This window comes from Hyla sarda, chromosome 3 (assembly GCF_029499605.1).
Source record: "Hyla sarda isolate aHylSar1 chromosome 3, aHylSar1.hap1, whole genome shotgun sequence".
NCBI classification, from domain to species: Eukaryota; Metazoa; Chordata; class Amphibia; order Anura; family Hylidae; genus Hyla; species Hyla sarda.
Genome location: NC_079191.1, coordinates 416,171,496 through 416,183,869, shown reverse-complemented (window position 1 = coordinate 416,183,869; position 12,374 = coordinate 416,171,496). Strand labels below are relative to the sequence as shown.

General features: G+C 41.2%; 1 long non-coding RNA gene across 1 annotated transcript in view; it reads left to right on the top strand.

The window, feature by feature from the left end:
• LOC130363025 (uncharacterized) overlaps nt 1–11,700 on the top strand; it is a 95,568-nt gene extending 83,868 nt beyond the window's left edge. Inside the window, exons 2-3 of the long non-coding RNA XR_008891683.1 lie at nt 9,141–9,215; nt 11,333–11,700. This is a non-coding gene — a long non-coding RNA (uncharacterized LOC130363025). The remainder of the gene's footprint in view (nt 1–9,140; nt 9,216–11,332) is intronic.
• The last annotated feature ends 674 nt before the right edge of the window (nt 11,701–12,374 follow it).

The window sequence follows — 12,374 nt, the reverse complement described above, 5'->3', positions numbered from 1 at the left end:
CCAAAAAGAAAAGAATTTCCTAGAATACAGCAGATGATAAGTACTGGAAGGATTAAGATTTTTTAATAGAAGTAATTTACAAATCTGTTTAACTTTCTGGAGCCAGTTGATTTAAAAAAATAAAGTTTTCCACCGGAATACCCCTTTAAGTTTAAAAACTAAACAAATAAAGCATTTAAACTTATAGTGCATGTATATGGTCTTTACTCAGGGCTCCTAAATTGAGCACACAGATGAGGAATAAAAGCCACTAGTTGGGGACCACTGTTCTGTGGTATTCATTGTACTGTTTGAAAGACTTTTGTGCACTATCTGGAATTAATTATCATAATGTAGCTGTATAATTTTCAGCTTTCTCTTATGGCCTCAATTTTTCCCAAATAGAACATAAGATACAATCCAATGCCCAGGGGACTTCTACAGACCTTTACCTGACTATAGCATGGTCCTCCTGTACCATAATGGAAATGGTAAGTTGGACCAGCAAAAGGAGCCAAGCCCATACTTGAACATTAACTAGAACATAACTTGAACGGTATTTAGTTTTCAGTGGTTGTAATGATCACTTTCTGCAGATTAGTTCTACTGGCCAGTGTTGACTTCACACAGATATATGAACAGTGTTGACTTCACACAGATATATGAACAGTGTTGACTTCACACTGATATATGAACAGTGTTGACTTCACACAGATATACGAACCTTGTTGACTTCACACAGATATATGAACAGTGTTGACTTCACACAGATATATGAACAGTGTTGACTTCACACTGATATATGAACAGTGTTGACTTCACACAGATATAAGAACAGTGTTGACTTCACACAGATATACGAACAGTGTCGACTTCACACAGATATGTGAACAGTGTTGACTTCACACAGATATACGAACAGTGTTGACTTCACACAGATATACGAACAGTGTTGACTTCACACAGATATATGAACAGTGTTGACTTCACACAGATATATGAACAGTGTTGACTTCACACAGATATACGAACAGTGTCGACTTCACACAGATATATGAACAGTGTTGACTTCACACAGATATACGAACAGTGTTGACTTCACACAGATATACGAACAGTGTTGACTTCACACAGATATACGAACAGTGTCGACTTCACACAGATATACGAACAGTGTCGACTTCACACAGATATACGAACAGTGTCGACTTCACACAGATATACGAACAGTGTCGACTTCACACAGATATACGAACAGTGTCGACTTCACACAGATATACGAACAGTGTTGACTTCCCACAGATATGTGAACAGTGTCGACTTCACACAGATATACGAACAGTGTTGACTTCACACAGATATACGAACAGTGTCGACTTCACACAGATATATGAACAGTGTTGACTTCACACAGATATATGAACAGTGTTGACTTCACACAGATATATGAACAGTGTTGACTTCACACTGATATATGAACAGTGTTGACTTCACACAGATATACGAACCTTGTTGACTTCACACAGATATACGAACAGTGTTGACTTCACACAGATATACGAACAGTGTCGACTTCACACAGATATGTGAACAGTGTTGACTTCACACAGATATACGAACAGTGTTGACTTCACACAGATATACGAACAGTGTTGACTTCACACAGATATATGAACAGTGTTGACTTCACACAGATATATGAACAGTGTTGACTTCACACAGATATACGAACAGTGTCGACTTCACACAGATATATGAACAGTGTTGACTTCACACAGATATACGAACAGTGTTGACTTCACACAGATATACGAACAGTGTCGACTTCACACAGATATACGAACAGTGTCGACTTCACACAGATATACGAACAGTGTCGACTTCACACAGATATACGAACAGTGTCGACTTCACACAGATATACGAACAGTGTCGACTTCACACAGATATACGAACAGTGTCGACTTCACACAGATATACGAACAGTGTCGACTTCACACAGATATACGAACAGTGTTGACTTCCCACAGATATGTGAACAGTGTCGACTTCACACAGATATACGAACAGTGTTGACTTCACACAGATATACGAACAGTGTCGACTTCACACAGATATACGAACAGTGTTGACTTCACACAGATATACGAACAGTGTCGACTTCACACAGATATACGAACAGTGTCGACTTCACACAGATATAAGAACAGTGTTGACTTCACACAGATATACGAACAGTGTCGACTTCACACAGATATATGAACAGTGTTGACTTCACACAGATATACGAACCTTGTTGACTTCACACAGATATACGAACCTTGTTGACTTCACACAGATATACGAACAGTGTTGACTTCACACAGATATAAGAACAGTGTTGACTTCACACAGATATAGGAACAGTGTCGACTTCACACAGATATAAGAACAGTGTTGACTTCACACAGATATATGAACAGTGTTGACTTCACACAGATATATGAACAGTGTTGACTTCACACAGATATATGAACAGTGTCGACTTCACACAGATATACGAACAGTGTTGACTTCACACAGATATACGAACAGTGTCGACTTCACACAGATATACGAACAGTGTCGACTTCACACAGATATACGAACAGTGTTGACTTCCCACAGATATGTGAACAGTATTGACTTCACACAGATATACGAACAGTGTTGACTTCACACAGATATACGAACAGTGTCGACTTCACACAGATATACGAACAGTGTCGACTTCACACAGATATACGAACAGTGTCGACTTCACACAGATATACGAACAGTGTTGACTTCACACAGATATACGAACAGTGTTGACTTCACACAGATATACGAACAGTGTCGACTTCACACAGATATACGAACAGTGTTGACTTCACACAGATATACGAAGAGTGTCGACTTCACACAGATATGTGAACAGTGTTGACTTCACACAGATATACGAACAGTGTCGACTTCACACAGATATACGAACAGTGTCGACTTCACACAGATATACGAACAGTGTCGACTTCACACAGATATACGAACAGTGTTGACTTCACACAGATATACGAACAGTGTTGACTTCACACAGATATACGAACAGTGTCGACTTCACACAGATATACGAACAGTGTTGACTTCACACAGATATACGAACAGTGTTGACTTTACACAGATATACGAACAGTGTTGACTTCACACAGATATACGAACAGTGTTGACTTCACACAGATATACGAACAGTGTTGACTTCACACAGATATACGAACAGTGTTGACTTCACACAGATATGCGAACAGTGTTGACTTCACACAGATATGTGAACAGTATTGACTTCACACAGATATACGAACAGTGTTGACTTCACACAGATATACAAACAGTGTCGACTTTACACAAATATACGAACAGTGTTGACTTCACACAGATATATGAACAGTGTTGACTTCACACAGATATATGAACAGTGTTGACTTCACACTGCTTCTCAGAGCTTACTACTTTTTATCTCCTCCAGACATAATGCTGCCCCCACCATGCTTCTCTGTAGGGATGGTATTGGGCAGGTGATCGGTGGTGCCTGTATTGAGGAGAGGCTTCTATCTGGCCACTTTGCCATAAAGCCCAGATTGATGGAGGCTGCAATGAAGGATGACATTTTGGAAGTTTTTCTCATCTACACACAGTGCCTTTGAAGCTCAGCCATAGTGACCATTGGGTTCTTGGTCACCTCTCTTACCAAGGCCCTTCTTCCACAATTACTCAGTTTGGTGAAGCGGCGGCTCTAGAAAGAGTCCTAGTTGTTCCAAACTACTTCCACTTGCCGCTGTGCTCTTGGGATCTTTCAGTGCAGTAGACATTTTTCTTTACCTTTCTCCACATCTGTGCCTCCACAAAATCCTATCTCTAAGTTATAAAGGCAGTTCTTTCCCCCTCATAGTTTGGTTTTTGCTCTGATATGCATTGTTCGCTGTGAGACCTTATATAGACAGGGCTGTGTCTTTCCAAATCACGTCACCAATCAAAGTGGAGAAACATCTCAGTAATGATCATGAGAAATGGGAGCCAGTGTCATAGCAAAGGGTCTGAATACTTCTGTCCATGAGAAATTTCCCTTTTCCCTTTTAATAGAGGTGCAAAAAATTCTTACATTCGGTTTTCACATTCTTATTTTGGGGTATTGAATGCACAATAATGGAGGGAAATCTTGTTGTTTGTTTTATATTAGCACAAGGCCACAAGATAACATTATGTGAAAATGTAAAAGGGTATGAAAACTTTTCAAATGCATGGTAGAGATAGCCATTACACCAAGGTAACAAGAAAACAAACAATGAACAATGGCTTAGGTGAACTTCTAGAGGTGATTTACTGTACAATGTATCATTGTCTGTATCCTAATCCCAGTTTTTATAAAAGGCGAAGCGAATATAAGATAACTCTAATGGAATCAAAGTCATAAGGTCCTCCCTCAGAGCTAAACAAGCCAGACCAGCAATAAAACAGCACTAAAATCTCTTTATAGGATGTTTTCTTACTACCTTGGAGCCCTCTGCGCTGCAGGGTACATAAGTAGACTACGCTTCCATTCCAACAATGGGAAACATTGCGACAATTAGTAGTGGCTGGCCATGGCCACTAGTTTAATTAAATTTCAAGGATAAAGCTGAAACTTCCGAACAGAGAAAACACTGTAAAAAATCTGTAACAAAAAAGTCTTGATGACACAGCGGAGCGTATTGTTAAAGAGAACAGAGATGGAAAAAACATAATTTAACATTGTGCAAGCAATTTTTTAAAGGGGTACTCTGGCCCTAAGACATCTTATCCCCTATCCAAAGGATAGAGGATAACATGTCTGACCGAGGGGGTCCCGCCGCTGGAGACCCCCGCAATCTTGTGTCACGACTCCACCCCGTGTGACGTCACGCCCCGCCCCTGCAATGCAAGTCTATGGGAAGGGGCGTGACGACCGCCACGCCCCCTCCCATAGACTTGCATTGAGGGGGCGTGGCAGTGGCGTCACGAGCGGGGCACTGCCGTGACTTCACGAGCCCCCGGCGCTGCACCCGACGCTCTAAACGAATGCCGGGTGCAGTAGGGGGATCCTTTGGATAGGAGATAAGATATCTAGGGGCGGAGTACTCCTTTAAGTTAGTACCCCACATTGGCTTAGACCAGCCAGGTTGGATTATATCAATCTTTTCCGACTGGTTGGATTCAGACATAAACAGTGCCAAAACTTTCTGGTAACAACTCATCTCCTAGATGTTCCACCAAGCCAAGTACACATGTTGTTGGAGTCAAACAATGGTTTGACCAATGACTGTTTAACATCTATGGTTGAAATATAGTATTTGACAGTGATCTCTGCTGCCACCTTCGTCCATGTCAGGAACTGTCCGGAGCAGGAAACGTTTGCTATGGGGATTAGCAACTGCTCTGGACAGTTTCTGACATGGACAGAGGTGTCAGTAAAGAGCACAGTGTTTTACTAGAAAAAGAACTACACAACTTCCTCCAGGGCATACAGCAGCTGATAAGTACTGGAAGTCTTATAGTTTTTTTCAGTAGAAGTAATTTACAAATCTGTTTAACTTTGTTAGGGCACCAGTTGATTAAAAAACACAGACTTACACAGAGGTGTCAGAGACTATCAAAGTAAAATGCATGGAGGACCCCATCCGATAGGCACAATGAATGGTCCATGACTCCACAGCGCCTTACATTCCTTTGTGGCTGTGCCTAGTTCTGCAGCTCTGCCCCATTCACATGAATCTGAGGTCATTTTTGCAAACTATAACTAGAATGATAAGTCTTCTAGGTTGTGTGTAAGATTCTTTCATAAAACTTCTATATATAGCACGTAATACATAATTCCCATCTCAGACTCAGCGGCTTTCATGTGATTCATCTCATGGTCCGTCGGCTGCTCACCTCCTGTTATCTCCATAAATGAAGTCTAGGGCTGTTGTGTAACAAAGCCGTCCGTCATCTTCGAGAGCCGCGGAGCCTCTCTTATAATGTAATGTCAGACACTTGCGAGATAGGACTTTTATAAAGCAGGCTTATACTGAGTGTTGTCAGACGGGGCATGGTCAAGAGGTACTTATCGGCCCAGAATTATGAAACTGAAGGCCGACACTTTTTGTAGGGATTTTTGCTTCCTTAGTGCGCTTTGAGACCGACAAATTTACGCCAGACTTATTTACGAAAGGTTTTCCTACAGTTTTGGTGCAAATTGTCTCAAAATGGAGCAATGGAATGCAGCTATATGTACATCAATAGCCAACCAAAAACACTAAACAACAGGCAGACTGTAAGCAAATCCGACAAAATGTGACTGGCACCCTTTTATTTGCAGATCGGTGTTAGCCCAACTTTCTTGTGGTCCTTGCAGAAATGGGACTGGCAAATAAAATGCATTCAGAAAGTATTTTAGACCCTTTCACTTCTTTCACATTTCGTTATGTTGTGGCCATGTGCCGAAAAAAAAAACAAATCATGTTTTTCCCCATCGTTCTGTACTCAATACCCCATAATGAAATCAGATTTCTTGACATTTTTGCTAATTTATTAAAAAGAAAAAACTAAAATTTTGTATGGACAGAAATATTCAGATCCTTTGCTATGACACTTGAAATTAAGCTCTGAGGGCCTTCCATTTCCATTGATCGCGGTGCAACCATCTAAGCACAAGTTACATGTATTTTCTGGGTTTAATCAAACATACAGTATTTCTACCTGATTTAACATTTATAAGCTGTGAGAGTGAACACGGAATAGACATTTCAGGCCAAGTTATGCATATTTTATAAAAAAAAAAAAAGAAAAAACACATAGTATTTGTAGCTGGGCTTAACATAAATATGTATTTCTAGCATACAGAATGAAAGTTGACTGGTAGGTGAGTGACAAATCACCCCCAAAAATAAAAATAACCTCTAAATCTTTATCAGAAAAAAAAATATTGATGGCAGTATTAGCACCAGTACAGATAGCAGCAGAAGCCTGGTGGTAGTAATAGCAGTAGAATCAACAAGCTAAAGTTCTCACTGTCTTCCAGGGGTTGTCTGGTTTCAGAAGAATAATAAGAATAATTAGGTCCTTGTGGACTGGTTGACTTGTTCAAAGTCTTCTCAGGAGGAGGAGGAAGAGTCTGATGATGACTAGTGTTGCTCGCGAATATTCGTTTTTTTAATTTTTTATTTATTAATTTTTTTCACAGTACACATCACAGTGATCATCCCTCTATGCTTCCAGCTTATGTGGTGTAAAGAAGGCTCTAATACTACTGTGTTAGACTGACGTGCAAATTTTTCGCATATATGAAAATTAGCATATGGTAATTTTTGCATATGCTAATTTTTGCATATGCTAATTTTTGCATATGCTAATTTTCGCATATGCAAATTTTTGCATATGCGGAAATATACCGCGAATATTACAAATATGCAAATTTAGCGAATATATGATAAATATTCGTCCATATATTCGAGAAATATCTCGAATTCGAATATGGCCTATGCCGCTCAACACTAATGATGACGTGGAACTATGCGTCAGTGGATTTCTCATCGTCTATAATTACATGGTGTGGTGGAAATGTCTGGCCTAGACTGTCTCTTCCATCACCTCTGTCTTACCTCCCCCCCCCCCCCCCCCCCCCGCAGAAGGACAGCACTAGCCACAAAGGGGAGTTGTGTGAGGATAGTCAGTCTTTGGAGTGTGTTGCAATGGAGAGCAAGGAGCCCATCATCAGACATCAGAAGTTCATGCTGAGAGGAGTGGCGGGATGTTGAGGAGGAGTTTGATAATGACTATATAGTATTGGACAGGACGTGGAAACCAGGTGTGGAGGTTTAGAGCAGAAGGGTAGTGTGTGTGAAGAAGACCGTAACCGAGGTAGGGCCAGAACACCTGTCAATCATAACAGACATAGTCCTGCTTGATCAGCTTAGGTGACAGTGACGCTACTGCAACTGTAAACTTCTGTTGTCACACCGCCACGGTTGCACCGATCCGGTTCAACTTCTGACACTTGCTGCCTATACTCCTCCTCATTCAGGTCCTCCTCCACAGATATCCTGTATCCCCCCCACAGGGAAGAGTGTAGCTTACCCTCCTTTCCCTCCTTTCATTGGTGCAAAGTCAAGCGCTGCCATGCTGTATCACATCTGCTAAGCCTGGGTGAGACTTGTGCAGCCAGTCTCTTATATATTCTTTATTGTACATATAGGTAACAACCCATAGCATAATGCCTCTTGGATTTTAATCTGTAAAGGCAAGTCACTTTATGGGGTCTGTTTAGGTTCCATAACCTGGTCATTGCATGTTTACCTTGGAAACTGAAGGGCATCACAATCTTATGTATAAAATATCAGCAGAACACTAGCACTTCCACATACTCTCTGTGCTTCAAAAACCCCTACAGGACTATGAAAACAGTTATTATTTGTATAAAAGTAGTAAAATAAAACAAAACATAACTTATATAGGGTATAATTGTAGACGTATGGACCTACACATTGAGGATAACATGTCATTTTAACTTTGAAGTGCACTGCAATGAATCGATACCCCACAAAATTTACTAAATTGTGTGTTTAGTTTAATTAAATAAATTTAGTTATAGAAATAATGTCATTACAAAGCACAAATTAGTCATAAAAGAGGGCCTTCTATGGGTCTGGAGGTGGAAAATGATGGCTCTTTGAGTTATGGCTCTTAGAAGGCAAGGAGGAAAAAATTTAAATGCAAAATTGTAAAATCAATGCACCCTTAAGGGGTTAAAAATTTCATACAAATTTCCTGACGTCCAGGAGTCTTATGTAAAGTATTCCATTAGGTTGAATAAATTAGGAGAAATTATTATTCGAAAAAAAAGTCTTCCCTGCTGTTGCCTCTTTTCTCCCCTATGGATGACGTGGGGCTCGGCTCGATTTGCCTTCCCATTGTCTGTTGTTGTGCAGTGCGGAGCTGTAACCCAGATGATGGCTTCATGTGTCCTACTTCTAATCACACATCTAAGCCTAATTAATTTCTTTGCTCACATTAAGCAGCATATTGCGGCCATTGATTATTGGCTTTCTGTCCTTCGCAGTCAGATTGCTCCTCAATAATTTTGACAATACACATTTTATGCTTGTCTTAATCAGGTCAACTTCAAGAATGAGCGAGATGAACAGAAGCCGTGGTGCCCAGGATGGTCGTGTAGCTGGGTGCACATTATGGTATGTTTGTTTCCTTCTAGACTTTACTTATTAAAGTTGTACAGTCTATAAAAAAAATTATTACAAAAATGAACGTTTGTGAAAAAATGTTTAACCAGTTCATGGTGTTGGTGGAGCCGTTTTTGAGGTTCTCCCTCTTTCTATACAGCACATTGTATACGTCCATTTGAAATTGCTTCATAGTACAGTGGTCCCCCGAGATACGATGGCCCCGATATACGATTGTTTCAACATACGATGGCCTCTGGTAGGCCATCGTATGTTGAAACGATCTTATGTCGGGGGACCACTGTAGTATGAAGCAATTACAAATGGACGTATACAATGTGCTGTATAGAAGGAGGGAGAACCTCAAAAATGTCTCCTCCAACACCAACACCATGAACTGGTTAAACATACGATGCTTCTGTGTGTGTGGGGGGGGGGGGGGGGCATTGCAACAACAGCTGAACAGCTGAAGCTTACCGCTTCAGCAGCTGCTGGATAGCATTTTAATGTGCCCCATGTGCCCTGCTCAATGATACTTACATGTCCCCGCTTCTCCACCCCGTCAGTTTTCCGCTCCTCTGCTGCCGCTGCCCTGCGCTATTGCTCTCCGTTGCCATCATCACGTCGCCGCCCCGTTGTCCATAGGGGTGGCATGAGCGGTGACGTGATGATGGCGACAGAGAGCAATGGCGCAGGGCAGTGGCGATGTAGTGACACAGCAGTATAGGAGCCACAAACTGAGGGGCCGGAGCCATGATGACATGTGAGTATCATTGCGCATTCATGTACGAAACCCTCAACATACAATGGTTTCAACAAACAATGGTTTGCCTGGAACCAATTACCATTGTATGTTGAGGGACCACTGTATTTGTACTATTTTACACACTGGACACTTCATCAACGATAATGAATAAACCTGAGGGGCAAATGAATGGCTACAAATAGGTATTGTCTTCTGCCGTAATTTGGGGCCCATTATTGTGTCAGACCCTGGTCCTCGAAGGTTGGCAACTACACTCTGCCAAAAGAATGAACATTTTCATTCTTTTGGCTGAATTCTGCATAGACTGCATTGCCATCCTAGCGCTGGCAGAATGGAATTTCTCCAGGCGGAGATTTCATAGTGTGAACGAGCCCTTAAACTAACACAGTCTCAACCATTGATTTGAGATCAAATGCCGATCAGGGGTAGTGTGAAAAGGTGGGAGGATGTTTGGACCTTTGGGAATGCCCAGAGTATTGCAATGTTTTTCTTGTTATTCTAATAATATAGTCAATACAAAAGAAAGAAGAAAAGGGGGCACTCACTTCATCTTGATCAGTCCCTTAGTTTTGGTGCATACAAACTGCACACAGGGATGCCAAAAAGAGAGAGACATGTGCAGTTACTGCAGTTTCACGCCTGACCAAAAGAAGTGCCTGGATAGGCGTGAAATGGCTGTAACTGCACCTGTCTCTGTCAGTTTGTCATCCCTGCATGTATGCACTAAAAATAAAGGACCGATCAAGATAAAGTAACTGCCTCCCTTTCTTCTTTATTTTGTATTGTTGATGTGGGTGTTCCTTTATGGGATTTGAGCACCATCACGATCAGATTGGTGTCTGTTCCATTGTATAATTCAATAGCCTATGTCTAGGGTAGCAGTGTGTGGGACAGTGTCAACCTCTTTCCCTATAGACTGTTGTTCTAATAATATAGTGTTGCTTTTGATGGTGGGTGAGGGCAGAGAGTTGGCGAATTTTCACACTATCAGACGGTTCATATCAGTCTTCATAGACTCTTTGTCAGTGTTCCCCAACCTGTGACCCTTCAGCATATCAGGTCCAAAAAGTTGGAAAAGCTGCTCCAATATGTTCTTTTCTTTCTCAGTATAGCATCTATGAGAACGGGCCGACCAGACAACAGCTGTAATGTGACAAGCCACCGTGTTCTCTTTCTTTTTCTTTGTTCGGTTCCTCGTTTTTTCAGTCATTTCATTACACTACCTGAATTCTTCTAATTAAAAAAACATCTGTCAGCTGCAGTAATCTGTGAAGACGCAGCTTTATAGTCATCATAGAAAACATGGAAACAGGTGGGGCAAAGAATGTTTCAGTTACTGTATGATCTTTTTTTTCTTTTTTAGGTATATCAATAGATAGCTGTGTTCGACACAACCGCGCATTCAATATACATAATGGAAAGATCCGTGCCATATGGGCGACTCGTCTTTTGTCTCTCGGAATAGGACAATGTTGTTGTGATGTGCATCTTTGTTTGCTGATTACTGCTGAGATGCAAACATGGAAGACTGCTTGAATGGGCGAAGATGTTCCGGGCAAGATTTCTTCAGGAGCTCCATTGTTCGTCTGCTACAATGAAGAACATTCTAATGCAATGTTATTTATTGCTGGTATTTATGGAAGTCAATAGGATTAATAGATTGAGTATTTTGGAAAGTAAGTACATTTACATACAGCCTTGGGTTGTGAAAGGTGTAAGAACCTATGATTAATGGAGAAACTAAGCAATTATGATATTTCAACAACATGGTGAAGACATTACATTGTGTTGTACTGTGTTGCATTGTATTGTATATTTTAAAGGTAAGTAGATAGAGATAGATAGATAGATAGATAGATAGATAGATAGATAGATAGATGGCATACATATAATCTGGGTCTAAAGACAAGAGAAAAATTGAGCCCATTCCTTCTTTATGGTAGGATTGTTTACCTACGTGACCATCCCTAGTAATTTACTTCCGGATCTGTAGTCTTAGGAGTAGTAACACTCAGAATTGCATTCACCTTATGTATAAATGGGTGTGTTGTCTTTAAGTTTTAGTTGTCATGCACCTGCTGCCCTTTTGTATTCAGGGCTGATGGCCACTCTAAGCAGTGGCACCAGCATAGCCTGCCAGTGTCACTGGACATCAGAAGGATTTGGAATAGGACCTGCTTGGAGAAGAAGAAAGGCTTGGAGAAGCACTGGAAGGGATACTCCGCCCCCAGACATCTCATCCCCTATCTCTGCTGCGGCACCCCAGACATCCTGTGCATGGAGCAAACTTCGCTCTGTGCCGGATGACTGGTGATGCGGGGCGCAGGATCATGACGTCACAGTCACGCCTCACTCGTCACGTCACAGCCACGCCTCTCAATGCATGTCTATGTGACGGGGCATGA